This window comes from Odocoileus virginianus, chromosome 1 (assembly GCF_023699985.2).
Source record: "Odocoileus virginianus isolate 20LAN1187 ecotype Illinois chromosome 1, Ovbor_1.2, whole genome shotgun sequence".
Lineage (NCBI taxonomy): Eukaryota > Metazoa > Chordata > Mammalia > Artiodactyla > Cervidae > Odocoileus > Odocoileus virginianus.
In genome coordinates this window covers 21,978,199-21,990,457 of record NC_069674.1, presented here as the reverse complement: position 1 = coordinate 21,990,457, position 12,259 = coordinate 21,978,199, and the positions used below count along the sequence as shown (strand labels likewise).

Sequence of the window (12,259 nt, the reverse complement as noted above, 5' to 3'; positions counted from 1 at the left end):
TGTGTTAAGAATGATTCTGAGGATATGTGTGAATTTCATTAGGAAAGGTGATCAATTGCCTGATGCCTGCCGTAGGGGTAGAAGAAAGCACTGGCCATATGCCATCTATATGGCATCTTTGGTAATCGAAAAGAGCACTAGATATGGAGTCAAAGGACTGTGATCCAATGCACTTGAAAATATGTGGGTTATTTTCAAAATATCTTTTGATATTGATTTCTAACATAATTTCATAGTGTTAAGACAGCAGACTCTGCATGATTTCAATACCTTAGATCATGAAATTTTTGCACCTTGTTTTACGTTCCTGGGCATGTCTCCTAGTTTACAATCTATAGGAACTTGAATAGAATTTGTATCCTATTGTTGCCTGAAAATTGTATAAATCTTAATTATATTAAATTGGTTCTCAGTGCTTTTCAGGTCTACTGTATCCTTCCATTTCTCTGTCTATTCATTCTATTAATTTTTGAGAGTTTGATATTGAAATTCCAACTAAAAATCTTAATTTATCTACTTAAAAAATCACAATATATAGTGGAACTATATGTAACCTTGTTCTGTAATTTACAAGTCTCCTGTAAGTGTGTTATCATACCTTCATAATTTAAAAAAAAAAAAAACGTAAAAAAAGACCATGATCTTTGACCTTAGAAAAGACCAAAACTTTCTGAGTCACAGGTGGCCTATTCATTAGAACTAACACTAATGACAGAAAACTGATATGCGTAAACGGACTTAGCAATTTGTGGAACATGTTCACACATGCTATTCCTTTTATTAAAAAATTCCAGGAAAAAAAAATATATATATATCATAGAACTGATGCTTTTGAGCTGTGGTGTTGGAGAAGACTCTTGAGAGTCCCTTGGACTGAAGGAGATCATACCACTCAATCCTAAAGGAAATCAGTCCTGAATAGTCATTGAAAGGACTGAGGCTAAAGCTGAAGCTCCAATACTTTGGCCACCTGATATGAAGAACTGACTCACTGGAAAAGACCCTGATGCTGGGAAAGACTGAAGGCAGGAGGAGAAGAGGATGACAGAGGATGAGATGGTTGGAAGGCATCACCAACTTGATGATATGAGTTTGAGCAAGCTCTGGGAGTTGGTGATGGACAGGAAAGCCTGGTGTGCTGTAGTCCATGGGATCACAAAGAGTCAGACACAACTGAGCGACTGAACTGAACTGAACAAAAAATTGGAACTTCCCTGGTGATCCAGTGGTTAAGACTCCTTGCTCCCAATGCAGGGGTCCTGGGTTTGATCCCTGGTCACGGAACTAGATCCCACATGCCACAACTAAGACCTCATACAATATAATAAATAAATAAATGTTTTTTAAAAGCTTTAAAAACACATAAAATTGACCATTTTAACAAATTTTAAGAATACAGTGCAGTGGCAGTGAGTACATTCATATTGCTATGCAACCATCAGCACTATTCATCTCCAGAACTTTTTCACCTTCCCAAATTGAAATTCTGCGTCCATTAGGCAACAACTTCCCATTCTCGCTTCCTCCAGCCCCTGGCAACCACCACTGTACTTTTTGTCTCTATGAATATTACTACTCTAGGACCTTATAAAAGCGGGATCATTCAGCATTCCCTCTTTTGTGTCTGGCTTATTTCACTTATCTGTGCCATCCATGTTACAGCACATATCAGAATCGCCTTCTTCTTTAAGGTTAAAGACTATTCCATTTTGTATAGACCAATTTTGTTTATCCATTCTTCTCTCAATGGACACTCGAGTCGTTTACAAATTTTGGCTCTTGTGAATAACGCTGCTCTAAACCTGAGTGGACAAATAGCTATTCAAGTCCCTGCTTTAAATTCTTTTGGGTATATACCCCAGAAGAGGAATGGTTGAGTCACGCTAATTATCTTCATTTTTTAAATTTTTTTTTTTTAGGAACCACCATACTGTTACCATCTCTTTTTAAATTTCAATTAGTAATGCCTGTTTGGAATACTTCATGGAGAACTTAAAGGATCACAAAGAGACAAAAGTTGATGAAACTCAAATGGAAGTCAGCCTGGACCTGGCCAGGAGCAGGCGGTGAATTTCCATCCCTCTCTTGCAGCTGCCCGAGATGCAGGTGGCTCCAGCAGGGCATCAGGATGGAGGAGCAACAGCTTGAGCCTGTCTGCCCTGCCACCCGCTGATGTGCAGGGAGCACATGGTCCCTGGGCCTGGACCAGCTCTCTAGTGGGAAGGCAGAGGCTCATGGGCAGGAGTGTTTCCCTTGGCAGGGGGATGGCTCAGATGCTGCCTCCTGGAACGCAGACCCCTCCGTGGGAAGGGTGAGGGGAAGGGAAAGATGGAGAAGGGTGGATGGCCATGGTGGGAGGAAGCCATTAGCATTTTGGTTGTAACATATTTATGCTTGGGCTTTGTCATGTGTTGCAAATAACAGGATATTCTTATAGAGACTCAGCTTTCAAATAACAGGCTGAAAAGAAAGAAATGCATTGCCTTTCTTTGTTCCACAAAGGCCCTGGCAGCTGGCAAGACCCAAGCTAGCCTGCCAGAGTACAAAGCTTTAGAGTTCTTGTCCTTCCGATGACGGGGTGGTGGTCTAATGCCAGCTCACAGCCATTAAGTGGCTGAGCTGCCTGGACACATCCCATGCCCAGGCACCGCTGGCATCTGGGAGTGGCAGCTAGCCCAACGGGCTCTTCCTTTCTCCATAAAGTTGTCTGAAGTCGTTGGAGTTAGAGGGCCTGCGGAGGGTCATTCAGCCCAAACTCCTGCCTAGAGAGCATACTAGAAAAACTGCTCAAAACCACTAGGAATTCTTCTCACTATCAAAACTCTCCTTCTGGGGCTCTGTTCTGGGGATGTGGAAAACGATGGTCCCTTTCCCACTCCATCTTCACGGTCTAACAGGAGGTGGAATAGGCAGGCTTTGGGATCCAGCAAACTCAGGCTGACTCCCAGGGCTCACAGTTATTAGTTTGTGAATTTAGGAAAATTACTCCAATTACTACACTGCTTAATCCTCACATTCTTCATCTGCAAACTGGAGATAAACAAGAATGCTTGCCTTATCTCACTGAGTGATGCGGGGTGCCCGGCACCTCAGAGTACAGTGTAAGCTATGAGGGCTATACTCCCTCCAGGAGGAGGTGTCCCCCTCAGGGAAGGTACCCAAAGCCCCTTTGACAGATGTCCACCTGGGCAGATGCTCTTCCACCAATGCCCCTAAGAGCTGGGTTAGCATTTGCCGGATGACAATGGCTTCTCACCAAACTTGAAGGTCTAGGAATAAAACCCGACACTTCACCTCCTCCTCCAAGTTTGCATCTGGCGAGCTTAATTGCTCCATCAATAAGCTGAGCGCACTCAGTAGTGAATAAATAAAAATGCTAGCTTACTATGGCCCTGGGTACAAACAGGAAGACCTCCTTCTGAGTGTTTTCATGTCCTGCCCCTTATCTTTCCCAGGGCCCTTAGGGGGCTGGTGGATTCTGGACACACCTCTATCTGGAGGAAGCCACCCCACTCTGGGTCTTGATCTTCCTATCTCTAAAACAAGGGGCTGGACAAATTCATTTCTTGACTGCTTTATATTTTAATGGGTCCATGATTCTGGGACTGTGGGTGATGGATAGGAATACCAGGAAAGGAAAAGACAGGAAAGGCTACTGACATAAGGCAGAGGGTAAGGGTGGGGCCCAAACTCAGGACTCCTGCTACTCAGGCCAAAGGAGAGGAAATTCAGAGAGAGGAAAAGGAAATTCAGAGAGAGGACAGGCACCTGCAAGGAAATAGCTCCTCTGCCAAGTCCTCTCACATGGAAACCTGTGTCCCTGAGGACATTGCTGAAACTCAGTTCCTCTGAGAACTTGAAAACTGGGCCGGCAGTGCCCACTGCAAATAGGAAAGCTGGATGGCCCTGCCTCCATCTCTTGTATCACTAACCGCAGGACGTGGCACTCTGTCACCCTCCCAGTCCCCCGGGCGCCTCGCTATGGCTCAGGGAGCTAGGCGACTCCTGAAGTGACACAGTGAGATTAATTAGAAGGTGTGAACCTGTCTCAAATATGACTGATTACAGGAAGCTTCAGACTGAGTGAAACTGGAAGAAATCTATGACCCAGGATGAACATGGGGGCAATGGTGGGTCTGACCCCTTACTCACGTTCACAGTGAAGATGAGGAGATATTGTTCAGTGCCTGAAGAAGGAGGGGGACCAATAATGAACCCCCATCTTAAGGGAATATCACAGATGACTTGGTCCAGATGAAGAGCCAATACGGCTGGGCCAGATGATCACATATGGAGACAGCATGTCCATGGAGAATAAATGTCCGCAGGGACAGTAGAAAGAGGGACAGAAGGAGCCAGCAAAGGGCATTGACAGGAGCTGAATGTTCACTAGGACTTGGGCTCTTTAGCTGAATTGACTTGAGTCCTTACAGCAGACAGGCAATACAGGTCTGTTGTTGTTCAGTTGCTAAATTGTGTCTGACTTTTTGTGACCCCACCAGGCTTCCCTGTCCTTCACCATCTCCCAGAGTTTGCTCATATTCATGTCCATTGAGTCAGTGATGCCATCCAACCATCTCATCCTCTGTTGCCTCCTTCTTCTCTTGACATCAATTTTTCTCACCAGCAGGGTCTTTTCCAGTTAGTTGTCTTTTTGCAACAGGTGGCCAAAGGATTGGAGCTTCAGCATCAGTCCTTCCAATGAATATTCAGGGTTGATTTTCTTTACGATTGACTGGTTTGATCTCCTTGCTGTCCAAGGGACTCTCCAGAGTCTTCTCTAGCACCACAATTCGAAAGCATTGATTCAGTGCTCCAGCCTTCTTTAGTTCATGGAACTTTAGAAGTTCATGAAACTTCTGGAGTTCATATAGTACGGATCTTGAGATCCATACGTAACTACTGGAAAAACCATAGCTTTGACTATACATATCTTTGTCAGCAAAGTGATGTCTCTGCTTTTTAATATTCTGTCTAGGTTTGTTATAGATGAGAAAGGTGAGAACCTGTTAAAAAGATGAGAAAGCTGAGTAGTGGAGCCTTGGCCTCCCAGGGGTGAGCAGTGGAACTGCAATCCCCACGCTGGGCCCCTGGCCAAAGCCAGCTCCTTCCACTGGGTCACCATTCTCTTGGTGCTCCAGGCCTGATGGAAGACAGAGACCACAGTAGGGGGCAAGGACTTTTCTGTGATAACGTAGAGAACACTCACATGGAGTAAGGAGGATGGGTAAGAGAGAAGGATGCCTTGGAAAATGGCCGTAGAGCAGGGTGTTGATTGAACCACAGTAAATCCTGAGAGCATGAGCCAAGGTGGGGCAGGATCACTTTGGGAGGAAGGGCGTACAACAGGGGCACTTTTTACTATTCTGTGCTAGTCAGGATTTTTTGGTTTTGTTTTTTTTTTTGGTTGAATATACAAAAACTATTGATCAATTCTTAAGATTCAAGAGGAAAAGGCACCAAGGAGAGTACAATGTCAGGCGGAAGGAGCAGGGGGGAGGGGCGGAAGGGCAGAAGTGGATGGTCCACGCAGGCCTCTGTCCGCATCGCTCTCCTTCCTGCCAGCAGCTCCGTAGACCTGTCAGGTGTCCACAGGAGCAGCTGCGTGGGTCCGAGTCCAGCTGGTGGGATGCCCCCACTGACCTGGGGTCCAGAGGAGAAGCCAGGGCCCTGCTCTCTCCTGTCAGCCCTGTCCTTGCTCCAGCTGGCATGTGGAGAGGTCCCAGGCTGGGCCCTCGGCAGCTCCTGCCCGGCCATGATGGCCCAGACACCTGTGCACAGGTGTGCCTCATCCTTCCTGGCTCAAAGATGCCTCATTCCACTCTGGGCAGTGTGCCCAGCTCAGCCAACAGCTGCAGACAAGGCTGGAGCTGGGGGGGGGGGGCAAGCTGACACACAGGCACCTACCAAGGAGCTGGGCACAGCCCTAAAGCTTCTTGGCCCAGGCCCTCAAATAGCAGGGTGGCCAGGGTGGAATTTGTAGGCACCAGCCTTGAGCCACGGGGTGACATTGGATTTCAAGCACTGACCTTGGGCTCCACCTCCCATCTGCAGTCATGTCTGCATGCACCTCCCACGGCTCACAGCACCACCCGAGGACCAGGCCCTTCCCCACCCCTAATCCAGAGCATTCCCCTGCTCCACCCCAAGCAGCCGGCTCCTCATCTGGGTGACCTGCTTAGATCTGCCGGAGACTGATGTGCCTGGCTGCACAGGCGAGCCCGGAGGCTCCCCCAGCCCTTTAACATGAGCCGAGATCCCCAGCGCCTCTGCTATTTGACCAACACAGCCCCTTTCAACTCAGTCTTCCCCTCGAGCAAAATCAGCAGCAAAGGCGACGCTAAGTGGAGTGACCTAAGCCCCTTCCTTTGATTCTGAGGCCCCAAGAGCCACCCAGGCGCCAGCAACCTGCTAAGACGCAGCCCCAGACCCCTTGCTGATATCATGTGAGTTTCCTGCCTCCTCAGTTAAACTGACAGAACTGTGGTGTCCAGCCTGGAGGTGAGCAGAGAGCTCCCTGAGCCTGGTGAGAACTGAGAGGAGCAGATGGAGAGTTTCAGCCACTGTCCCGGGGAGCCTCCCAAGGGGGTCAAGCTAACAAGCCCACCAGCTCCGCTACTGGAGAGGCCCTGGCAGGTGCGACAGTCACCACCAAAGACAGAGTACCATCACCAATGTCAACAGGGAACAACGTCCCACTGAAGCCTCAGCCGAAAGGCAGGTAACGTCATGTCTGCCCACTGCTGTGAACAATGGGCTCCTCAAAGAAAGGGAAGTTTTACAGACTGTGGAGGAATGATCTTGATATCGAATCTGTCCATTATGGCCCCTGGAGAAGTAGGTACAAATTGCTGATTGCCACGGGGCCCCGATTGGCTAGTTTGGAACGTGGCTCCCAAGCTTTTCATATGGAGTCAACAAGAGTCAATGTGGTTCCTTGCCTCCCAGCCTCAACCCTGTTTGGGAACTAGAGCGTGGAAAATCCAGACACATTCTGCCCAAAGCGCCCTTTCGGTGGGTGGGCTCAGAGAGATCCCACGTCTTTCTATCACAGACTCTGCCCTGCATGAAATTCCAGGGATGAAGCAGGTAGCCAGCTGCAAGGGGGATCCCTTGAGAGCCCACAGGCCTCTGGGGCCCGAGACATCATGGGTTCTCAGCTTGGACACAGCCTCTCAAACACCGAAGGACACCTAGCCCAAGGCCGTCAGTGATTCTCCCTGGCCTTAAGTAACCTTTAGAAGATCATCCATTTGTTTGGGAAGAAAAGTCTATATTTAGATAATAAAACTTGTCTTGCTCTGTCTATATTTGGCAGTGCCAACTCTCCTGGACTGTGCGTGTTGCCTGTTTCTACTCCTCTCATATCACTAATACAAGAGAATATAAATAAATGCCAGCAGGAAGCAAATTCACTCAATGGAGCCAGGAGCAGGTGCTTTTCTTGTGTTCTGTTGACTCATTTTTAGAGGCTTTCTCCTCACCTGCTCCAGCTCCTGGGTGCTGTGACTGAGCCAGGCCAATCCCCGCGTGTAGGGAGAACCATATTTACAGAGAACCAGTCAATCCTAAAGGAAATCGACCCTGAATATTCACTGGAAAGATTGCTGCTGAAGCTGAAGTTCCAATTCTTTGGCCACCTGATGTGAAGAGGCAACTCATTGGAAAACACTGATGCTGGGAAAGATTGAGGGCAGGAGGAGAAGGGGGTGGCAGTGGATGAGATGGTTGGATAGCACCACTGACTCAACGGATATGAATTTGAGCAAACTCCAGAAGATAGTGAAGGACAGGGAAGGCTGGTATGCTGCAGTCCATGGAATCACAAAGAGCTGGACACAACTCACAACTAAACAACAATACCTCCAAAAAGACATAGCTATCTGGTGAGCTGACAGCCCATCTCTGCCTCGATGGACCCCAGTGAAGATGTGCAATGCTCACAGCAGGAAGTGAGAGTTGGTGCTTGGTTTGCAGGGGCCCCTGAAAGAGTGATAGCTACATGTGGACAGCCACCCTGGTGGGCAGGGGGAGAGGCAAGAGGGGATTGGGAAAGTGGAGAGGAAATCCCAGGGCAGAAGAACATGCAGTGGGGGAGGACCTGTCTTGGGGCTAGGATTTGACTGAAAGGGACTCTGGGGTCAAGGCAGAGAGGTAGGCTGGGGTAGAGAAGGAATTGGTTATATGTCCCTTGGCTCCATGGTATGTATACAGTAGGAACCAATATGACGGAAGGGAGGGGTGCAGGGAAGGCAGAAGAAGGAAAGAATGACATTAAGACAATGGCCATTTGAATGGATGAGAAAAAATGTTTATGAAAAACTGCCCCAGGCGTCCCCCAAGGATGGCCCAGGACCCTCAAAGGCAAAGAGGCCCCCCCATCTTCAGCTGCCAGTTGCTGACAGGTGGTGTCTTAAATCACTTCTAGTGACATTTCTCTCTGATGATCTCGGGACCTTTCAGATGTGACAGCCTATCTCTGAACAGAGCTCTGAGAAAGAAGTGTTGGGATGGGGCATTAGTCCTGGTGGAGGAGTTAATAAAACCAAGGCACTGGGAGGTCTGAAGGCCAAGACTAAAGTGAGATGGAGGGGAGGGGAGCAAACTGCCCGGGAGGGAGCCTCAGATTGGAGTGGGTGGTGGGGGGTTGAGGGATGGTCATAGCGGTCCTCGAAATGGGGGAATCAGAGAGAAGGTGCCAGGGACAGTGAGTGAGAAAGCGCCAGGGACATCATCACAGCCCATGCAGGGGCCTCTTGATCAGCCCCCTCCAACACCCCCCTAATTCACACTCAGCCACTGAGGAGTGCTGGAGTTCATGTAACAGCCTGAGGACTCACCCTGGGGACACTTGATCAGGAAGGTGAGAAGTGCAACCGGGAATAATTCCAGCAATTCCTTGTGCATTCCAGAGCCAAAAAGATACCATCTTTTGATGCTCTGTGTCACTACTCTGTGTTATTAATGTGGATCGTTGCCTCTAGATTAACACAAATATTATTTTGGCCCCAGCCAGGTTCTTACTTCCTATCAGTCAACTCACCATAACCCGGTGTGACCAGATATACACACACCTGCTTTGGAGAAAACCTATATCCATGGGCCATGCTGCATGGCACCATAGGAGGGGCTGCAAGGCCAGGTATTCAGCAAAAAACAAAACAAAAAGGCAGAGCAGACTTCCTACCAGCCAAGAGCTTAACTTTTCCAATTCAGAAGAAGCAGGACAGAATGACTAAGCTGAGTCTGAGATGATTGCCTTGCCTGATTCTTTGCGACCCCATGAACTGTAGTCTACCAGGCTCCTCTGTCCATGGGATTCTCCAGGCAAGAATACTGGAGTGGGTTGCCAAGCCCTCCTCCATAGGATTGTTCCAGATCAAACGCACAACTGCCTGCATCTCCTGCATTGCAGGCAGATTCTTTACCCACTGAGCCACGAGGGAAGCTAGACACACAACAAGCACTTGATAAATATCTGATAAATGAAATTCTGGTTCTGCTGGTATTATGTAAGTTCTTGAAGGCTCAACTCTGTCACTATAGAAAGGGAAAGTTGGGATGCTTACAGAAAGTAACCTATGCCTGTGGGCTCTGTAAAGGGTTTGGCATGGAGAGGAGGGCAGTTCTCAGGAAACTGACATTTCATAAGCGTCTACTTGCAAAGTCATAAAATACTTTGATGCAATGCCATTATAAATGACTAAACATTTAGTAAGTACTTACTATTGCCAGACACTTTTCTATTGGCTTAGCATCCATTATTGCTTTTAATCTACCACACATTATGTGCTTAGTCACTCAGTCATGTCCAGCTCTGTGTGACCCTTTAGACTGTAGCCTGCCAGGCTCTTCTGTCCATGGGATTCTCCAGGCAAGAATACTGGAGTGGGTTGTCATTTTCCTCTCCTGATCAATCCGCATCAACTCCTGCATTGGCAGGTGGATTCTTTATCCATGGAGCCAAGAGGGAAGCGACCCCCTCCCCCACATACTACGGGGGTGGGTAAATATGATTATCCCCATTTTGCACGGGTGACGATTTCAAGTTTTGAAAGTGGCTGAGGGATGATGTGCCCTAACAGTGGAAGCAAAGCCTATAGGGCACATGGAAGGAAATGGCAACCCACTCCAGGATGTATTCTTGCCTGGAGAATCCCATGGACAGAGGAGCCTGGCAGGCTACAGTCCATGGGGTTGCAAAGAGTCAGACACAACTAAGTGAATAATACTTTCACTTTTCTTTCATAGGGCACATGGACCAGCCCTGGCTACCCATAAGTCCTGCCTGAACTTCACTGCCAGCTTCATCCCCAGACTCAGCATCCAGTGACTCCACTATTGGCCATGCCCAGTCTTATAAAGTCCTTCCCAAGGTCTAGAGGAGAAGTCTAGAGGATGGGAAAGAAAAGGCAACCATTCCTTACACACCAGGATTCTATGACTGGAGCTGGGCACCAACTTCTCAGACTGAGTTGCTGAGACCACAGGGGCAGTTTTGGCACATTTAAGTCACAGACACCTCCAGGTGCAAGAGTCTCAGAGGCAGACATACACCTTTCTGGCTTGTCTTATTTTCCCCTGGAAATCCAGATCACATTATTGCTCTGAAACTCAGGAGCCTTTTGAAGTCATTGTGTTCCGACTATAAACCACATACATGCAAAACCGCTGGCCTTCATTAGCGGGGAAAAAAAGGTTGTTGAATGGTTTGGCTACTAACGGCTTTCTGGCATTTGCACCATGACTTTAAATAATGAGATGCTCATGGAAAGGCTGGGGTGGAGGAGGGGGCACTCAGCAGTCACAAAAGGGAGGAATCTGGGAAAATAGGGAACTTTTCATCTGCGATAAGAAATCCTTACGGCTCCGATTAGGCTTTCGACTCAGTCAGGGAGGTCCCCTGGCTTTAATAAAATCTCATTTTCCCCTTAAACTCTCCCATGTGGTAGGGGCCCAGAGTTTAATGGGGATATAAGAGATGATCCCAACCTGAGGCCCAGGTGGCTGCAGCCCCCCACCCTCCAGCCCAGCAGCTGGGATTGATCGCAGAGCTGCTGGTACAGCCACACACAAGCCGCTGCACATCAGAGAATAATCATGAGCCGTTTGATGCTGACCTGGGCCAGGCCAAGATGGCAGCCGGACTCCCATGCATGCCTGCTTGGAGCACGGAGATGCTCATCCTTCTGGTCTTTATTAAGAGGGGACCCAAGGAGTAAGCTGACCAGTTCCAACACGTGATTTATTAACGGACGTCTGCATTTGAAAGCCTCCCTGGCTTTAACCTATGCCTGATCCCTTAAGGTTGCCATCAGCGCTGGCTGATCGTGTCCATTTGGACCGGGGCACGGTGGTAGATTTATCTCCCCTGCCACGTGCAATTCTATCAGGGGCTCTCACTCTCAGTTCTGAAGGGCTGATTCATGATGCTTAATACCACCCGACAGACTCCTTCACGAGATGGGCAGGATGTCACAATGGCAGAGCTGTTGGGAGATGCCAGGTCTGAGCCAGCAGAGGCTGGAGGGAGGTGGAGTATGAGCAGCTGGTAATTAGAAATCACCGGTGGGTATCAGAACGCATCCATCAGAAACCCACAGAGATGAACACGCCCCAGCGTCTTCATGAGAGATGGGAGCTGGTGCTGGTTCTGGGTTTTTATTCCACTATTGCACAAGGAGCTCCACTTGTTAAGCCCTTGAACCCTAGCCCTAAGACTAAGACTAAAACTAAGAAATATCACAACTAGCAACAGGATCTTCACTTCTAGACAAATCTGTGTGAAGTGCTGGCACCAACAGGGACCATATCACTTCCATATAGCAATTTTATTATCAATTCAAACAGGCACACTTGCTCTTAAATCCACAAAAGTGCTCCAGCTTTCTCCAGAGGGGAAACACATGTGGTGGTAAGGCATCAAGAGTCAGTCCCGGCCATTACCTGACAAGCTTATTTCTGCCCAGGACGAACCCTCCATCATTTTCAAGGTATCAGAGAGCTACTCTGATAAGCAATGTGCACAAGAGTGCATGGGAAAGGCCAACAGAAGCGGACTGCTCCCTGCCCTCCCCACTTCCTTCCTGGATAGCACAGCTCACATCAGCAAGGGCTGTGACATGGACGCTCCCCACCTATCTGTGTTCTTTATTCCAAAGCAGAGGGATTTTGCATCCTGGTGGAGGTATGGGCAGGGCCAGGGTAGGAAAGGCACCTGGTCAGACAGAGACTTCTGGGGGCAGGTGTCAATGAGCCT

At 48.4% G+C, this 12,259-nt stretch overlaps 1 protein-coding gene across 1 annotated transcript in view; it reads right to left on the bottom strand.

The window, feature by feature from the left end:
• PLXNA4 (plexin A4) overlaps window positions 1–12,259 on the bottom strand; it is a 472,507-nt gene that overhangs the window by 247,164 nt on the left and 213,084 nt on the right. The window lies entirely within an intron of this gene.